Genomic DNA, 7,044 nt, shown 5'->3' on the forward strand with positions numbered 1-7,044 from the left:
GCCACAAGAACATCTCTTCCTAGTGGATCCAAGACAATTGGGTAGAAGGTACATGTACATGATTTTGGTAATGCCTATAGTAGTGAATTGCAATATGTTAAGAATTTGTGGGAGAGTGGTCATGTGGGACCTGGTAAATGTTACTTTTATATTTCCTAATGCAGATTTTTTAAGTAAATGATAAAAGTCACCTTAAAAAGTGAATCTGTTTCTGTTTTAGGCTTGGATTCCTTTGTTTCTCGCTATGCATCTTTTGGGGTTGTTTTGATTGTCAGAAATTCTTTTGGATATTTTTTTGGTTATACTTTAAACTTTTCACAAGGAAATGCCTAATTGACTAGTTTTCTTCAGATGCTTTACCACTTCCTTTTTTATTTAAAAAAATAATTAAAAGTGTTTATTTTCTAAGATGATATCTCATTTAGTTTTCTTTTTTTCTCTTTTTTAAATTTAAATTCAATTAGCCAACATATACTTAGTTTCAGATGTAGTGTTCAATAATTTATCAGTTGCATATAACAGTGCTAATCATGTCACTTGCCCTCCTTAATGCCCATTATCCAGTTATCCCATTGTCCCACCACCACCCCTCTAGCAACCCTCAGTTTCCCAGAGTTGAGTCTCTCATGGTTTGTTTCCCTCTGTGATGACTTCCCATTCAGGTTTCCCTTCCTTCCCCTCTGATCCCCTGCACTATTTCTTATATTCCACATATGAGTGAAGCCATATGATAACTGTCTTTCTCCAATTGACTTATTTCACTCAGCATAATAGCCTTCAGTTCTATCCACATTGATGTAAATGGTAGGTATTCAACCTTTCCGATGCCTGAGCTAAATTCCATTGTATATATAGACCACATCTTCTTTATCCATTCACCTGTCAAAGGACATCTCAGCTTCTTCCACAGTTTAGCTATTGTGGACATTGCTTCTATAAACATTGGGTATAGGGCCCCCTTCAGATCATTACATTTGTATCTTTGGGGCAAATACTCAGTAGTGCAATTGCTGGGTCGTAGTACAATTGCTGGGGTGTGGGGGTAACTCTATTTTTAACTTCTGGAGGAAACTTCATACTGTTTTCTAGAGTGGCTGCCATGGTATGGAGGTCACTAGTTTTATTCTTGAACTATTTATTACTTTCATCTTTTTAAGGAGTTAATGAACTTTTTTGGTTCTATGTATTATATGTTTTCTGTGTCCTGCAAGACCGAAATTAGCATATCTGGGACCTAATGCTCATGGTGATTGTTTTGTTTATCTTAGATTTGTGTTGACTTTTATCTCACCTGTGGACTTCTCATAGTCTAAGAGGCAAAATCTAGAGTCACTCATATTATTGTATCTTTTATGTTATTTACATTCCTCCTGAAACTGTGTGAGATTATGACCTTGCATTTGTAGGGGAAGAAAAAAAAATTTTTTCTGTCTACCCTTCTAGGTTTTCAGCTAGGGCTCAATGGGAGAAAAAGGAACAAAGGCTGGACTTTCCTGTGGCTTATAGTCTCCAGGCAGGATTCTTGAGGCATACAGGTTATAACACTTCTACAGCTACCTCACGGACTTCTTTAATGTTTTACCAGTAGAGCTTTGCTCTGTTTAGTGTTACTTGACTCTGATAACTGTAAATATCCCTCCAGCCCCATATATGTCAGCAATCATCCTTTAAACATATGGCCTACTGATATACATCAGAAGGGTCTCAGGTCTAGTGTTTTACTAAAAGTAGTAAATAACCTTATCTTAATGGTATAGCTACCCCTCAGGGTCCTGGAAGCCTTGCTTCCAAATTCCTTAGAGATATAACACTGTCCCTAACCCCCACTAACTTAAAGGCATATGATCAATCGCCCCTCACAATCCCAGTGCTCTTTCTGCCCATGAGTTCTGTCCCCATGCTGTAATAAAAGCAATGTTTCACACCAAAAACAGCTCAAGAATTTTGTCTTGACCATTAGCTCAAGGCCCCATATCAGAGCTCCATAACAAGAGGCAGATCAACAAGAGAAAAACAGAAAGTTTTAGTAACATGTTTATCTTACATATGCGTAGGAGAAACTCAGGATGAGTAACTCAGAGTTTTATTTAGAACCTGGTCTTAGTAAGGAAAGACACTTTTTAGGAAGTGACAAGACAAAGGAAAATGACGTTGGGCCTCCAGGGGCAACAAATTGTGTGAAAACAACTACAAGGGAAAACTAAGGGCAGATAAAGTCTAGTGACCACAGTTTGGTTTGTAGATTTCTTTTGTGTCACCTCCAGGTTGGATAAGGGACTAAAATCGTCTCTGGTGATTAACATTTGTCCTTTCAGTAGAGAAGGGAGAGGCGATACACTTGGGTAAATTTGTGTCTTGCTTTTAGGAAAATAAGAGGAGAGCACAGAACATTTTTTTTTTTTGCCTGCTCCTTCTTAATTGCCTTCAGTCTGAAATGATCCATATGCTAAACTGGTATATTTTGAGGTGGCCAATTTTGCTACCTTTCGTGTTTTATGGCAATAAGACTTGAAAATCAGGGGAAGGCATTTTTCTTTCAATCATGCTTTTAAGAAAGATCAATGAGAAAGTAATATGAATACTTATATGAGATTTAATACCTGGGATTTTTAAAATAGAGAGCAATGAAAATCACATGCCTGATTACACAAGACTAAATACAAATCACAGAGTAAAAACAAGAGTGAAAGAGTCAAGAGAAAGGGGAGAAACAAATGATTTAAAAACCAACTCCTAACTAGATGTGGATTTAAAAAGAAAGTAAGTTACTTTCTTGGATATTATGGTCATTAAAAGCATGGATTCTGGAGCCAGACAACCTAGGTTCAGATCCATCTGACATCATTTATATAATTGTCTTTGGAGTCCAATAACATTCTTAAGTGTGAAATAAGTGGCAATAAAAATAAAACCTTCCACATGGTATCATATGCATTAAGTAAGTTAATATATTTAAGCATATGGAATAGTGGCCTGGGAGCTATGAGTGTGAAGATGAATATGACATATTTTCTGCTCTTTGAGAGCTACCAGTAACTCTTATAAACAAAATATCACACAATGAAAGTTAAATGTTCTAAGACAGACGAATGGATGGGTAGATAGATGTGAATAAACTGTATGAATGTCAGTGGTTATAGTTAATAAGTGTAGAAACAGAGACACCTGGATGACTCAGTGGTTGAGCATCTGCCTTGCGCTCAGGGTGTAATCCTGTGGCCCTGGAATTGAGTGCTGCATTGGGCTCCCTGCAGGGAGCCTGCCTCTCCCTCTGCCTATGTCTCTGCCTCTCTGTGTCTCTCATGAATATTAAATAAAATCTTAAAAAAAAAAAAAAGGAAACAGAGACATAGAGTTTGTGATTTACTTTTTTTTTTAAGTTTTTATTTATTTATGAGGGACAGACAGAGAGAGAAGCAGAGAGAGAAGCGGGCTCCATGCAGGGAGCCCCACGTGGGGCTCGACATGGGGCTCGACGTGGGGCTCCATCCCGGGTCTCCAGGATCAGGCCCTGGGCTGAAGGCGGCACTAAACCACTGAGCTACCCGGGATGCCCTACTTTTGATCCCTTGGCTAGCAAGACCAGGGGTGAGGTTGTGACTTGTAAAGAAAAGACCAGGGCTCTTTTCCCTTCACTGCCTCTATACTTACTAGCTCTGAGAACTTTGGGAAGTAACTCAGCCTCTCTGAGCCTTAATTTCCTTATCTGTAAAACAGAGCTAATAACAGTACCTATTTCTGGAACCTGTTAGGAGTATTGAATGAGACGGGGTATATAAAGTGCTTAACAGAATGCCTGGCTCATGGCAAGCATTCAATATATCTTACCTTTTATTATAGTCATATAAATATTTTATTTCATTCCAGTACTGCTTGTAGAGAGTAGATTACATACTTGGAGTCACATAGTCAAGATTAGTTCTATTTTTGTATACGTTCTTTTGTTTCTAGGTAGAGTATATAAGACAGAAACAATCGGAAATAATAAATATATAGAGAGAAATATTACCACTACAAGGCAAGGCCTTCCCCCAAAAAAGTAATTAATTGCAAAATGAAGTGACTTGAGTTTTCCCCCTTTCTTTTCAGGCTTCTGCAAGGGACTATGCCATGTTTCAAAACACTGCAACATATGAGCTTCAGGAAGGAGAAGGGGAAAAAAAAAAAGATTTGTGGACAATCCAGTCTGTATAAAATAGCTAGGGCAGTTCCTGGCACCAAAAAAGTGTTCACAGGAAGTTAAATTGATTTTTTATGTGATTATTTAAAATATCTTCTTTGGCTTCTTCACAAATACTCACTATCCTCAAACAAAATAGGTTTGTTAACTTCAAAGTCAAAACAATGACAAAAAAGAGAAAATTTCTCTGTGTTGGGAAATTTATAGATGGCTCCATCTACGAGTAATTTGTAATAAAATATCTAAAATATATTTTTAAGGGTTTGAGGTGGTTTCAAAATGTGAAAAAGTTAAATTTATCAAAATTATTATTCTTTTCTTTTGGCTTTTGTTATGACTAAAAGTTTTTATTTATTTATTCATGAGAGACAGAGACAGAGAGAGAGAGAGAGAGAGAGAGAGGCAGAGATGATTGTGAACTTGGTGATAGAAAGTGTCATTGAGAGCCAAGTGAATTAGGGAAGTGTGGGAAGCAAGACTTCTGATGAGAAAGTCAGGATCCAGTCCGAGGGTGCAGAGGTGCCATTCTGTAAGCTGTTCAGCTGCATATCCAACAGGTATTCACAAAGCCCTGGGCTTGCACACAGTCTGTGCTGGGCCCTGGAGGTAGCCAGTAAACACTGGTCAGGTTCCCACAGGAAAGACAAGACATACACTCAGAAGTCAACCAAATGAGGAATCACAGTGTAGAATGTGATGCAGGCCAGATGTGAGGCATTAGCAGGGAGTTCTGTGAAAGTTCTGAGGTCTGTAAGCACCTGGAAGGCTTTGTGGAAAGGTGAGATCTTGGGCTGAAACTCAGCGGGATTATGGCATCAGGAGAGGTGTAAAAGAGGTGAGTTACTGGGGCATAAGCAGGGGTTGCTGCTATATGATGGAAGCAGGCAGAGATATGTTTAGCGCTCAGGAAACCCACTGGGGCTTCTCTTAGGACTCCCATGCGATGGCCTCAAAAAGCATGGCAACTGGGGGCCCAGACTCTTCAGGGATGAAGGCAAGAAGTATCCACCAGAGCTCAGGGAAACCAAAAGAAGTGATAGAGGGGGCACCTGAGCTAGAGGGGGCTCGGCTCATCAAGCGTCTGCCTTTGGCTCGGGTCATGATTCCTGGGGTCTTGGGATCAGGCCCCAGGCTGGGATTCGCTGCTCAGCCGGGGGGCCTGCTTCTCCCTCTCCTTCTGCTGCTCCCTCTTCTCATGCCCCCCCTTTTTTCCTCTCTTAAATAAATAAATAATCTTTAAAAAAATAGAAGAGTGGCAGAGAAGGAAGAGGATGGGTACCACCTGGTGGTCTGAGGTCCAAAGGCAGCAGCAGAAGTTTACCTTATTCTGCTAACTTTCTCTTCATAACATTTCCCCCAGAAATTGTGACCATCCAGAAACAAAGGCAAAAATAAACTATTGGGACTTCACCAAGATAAAAAGCTTATGCACAGCAAAGGAACAGCCAACAAAACTAAAAGGCAACCTACAAAATGGGAGAAGATATTTGCAAATGGCATATGAGAGTGTAATTTATACTTCAGAGCTCTCTGAGGGATCGGGCTGCAGGCTGGGGCTTCATGGACATCACACCCTTGCTTGGCTTCCTCCTCCTCCCTCCTCTGCTTCCTTTCTCCCTTCCTGCTTTCTTGTGGGAGCACTTCTTAATACATCCCTTGCACAGGACTCCCTGCTGCAGGGTCTACTTCTGAAAGGATGGATTGAATCAAGCTTTCAAGGAGAAGATAAGCATGTTTCATTTGCTTGAGGGAACTGGTCTCATTTAGGTACAAAAGGAGTGAATAAAAATTTGGAGAAGAGTTTAGAAATCCAGCTATTGCATGGCACGCATTGCAGAAATTTAATGAAGCTAAAGAAATTCATAATTCCTTTTTTGCTGTGTATCGGCTGAGACAGCCTATTTCAGGTGCCGTTGCCTTGGTTCAGCTGAAATGTGACCGAGTCTAAGTTCCGTGAATGCATCTTGCAATTCAGAACTTGACTATACCAAAGTATGGCTTAGAGACACTGGCCCTGTTCCTCATCGGTGTCTCCTGAGGACTCAGTGGTTCAAGAAACTACTCTATGCTACAAGAACTTGTGGTTTTTTAAGAGCTTCCTCTAGCAAGCTAACATGCTTGGCCTGGTGTCAGGTGGGCTGTAAATGCTGGGGAATTAATATCCTCAGAGCAGTTCTCATCTAATGGGGTTTAGTGCTTGAAATGACCCAGATTTTCGGAGTCCTCCAGTCGTCTCTGAGATGTGTACTACACTGCCCCCCGGAGGCAGAGACCCAGTCTCCCACAAGGGCATTCTCTTGGCTGCCCCTTCTTGCCTGTCCCCATTCTCCATCCTCCTCCTGAGATTTCCTGGGATCTTATTCCAAGTCTATTCGCAATAAATCTTTGTATCAGGATCTGCTTCTGGCGGAGGGGGGGGGAGGGACCTAAATGAAGATCATTTCAACCTCAGAACTGTAATATTCCCATGAAGGTTCTCCGCCAAGGTGCAGTTTCTTTAAAAGGCAATTTACCTGTGGTGCTGCTCGGCAGGTTCAGAGCATACTGCTTTGGAAAATATTTCAGCCTCTGTAACTCATGGTTATGAATATGGCTAGACAGGATAAAGATTTATTTTTTCCTTTTGACTATGGTCTGAATAATCATGAGTGGCATTGCAAGCGGAATGTTTCAGGAGAAGAAAATCAAGGAAATTAAGGAAATCACATTCATTCCCAAAGTGATGGGAAGCTATTCTGCAAGTCACTGATTCAGCAAGTATTTATCAAGTCTTGTTTATGCACAGGGCACTGTGTGGTGCCAAAATCATTGTAATTGTAAATTTGATTTTGGAGAATGCATCCCATAGTCATGAAAGCCAGGAG

General features: G+C 40.4%; 1 protein-coding gene across 14 annotated transcripts in view; it reads right to left on the reverse strand.

The window, feature by feature from the left end:
• LOC144283305 (uncharacterized) overlaps positions 1–7,044 on the reverse strand; it is a 44,246-nt gene that overhangs the window by 28,114 nt on the left and 9,088 nt on the right. The gene's annotated exons all lie outside the window — the stretch shown is intronic.

The sequence above is a fragment of the Canis aureus genome, chromosome 14 (genome assembly GCF_053574225.1).
Source record: "Canis aureus isolate CA01 chromosome 14, VMU_Caureus_v.1.0, whole genome shotgun sequence".
Taxonomy (NCBI): Eukaryota; Metazoa; Chordata; class Mammalia; order Carnivora; family Canidae; genus Canis; species Canis aureus.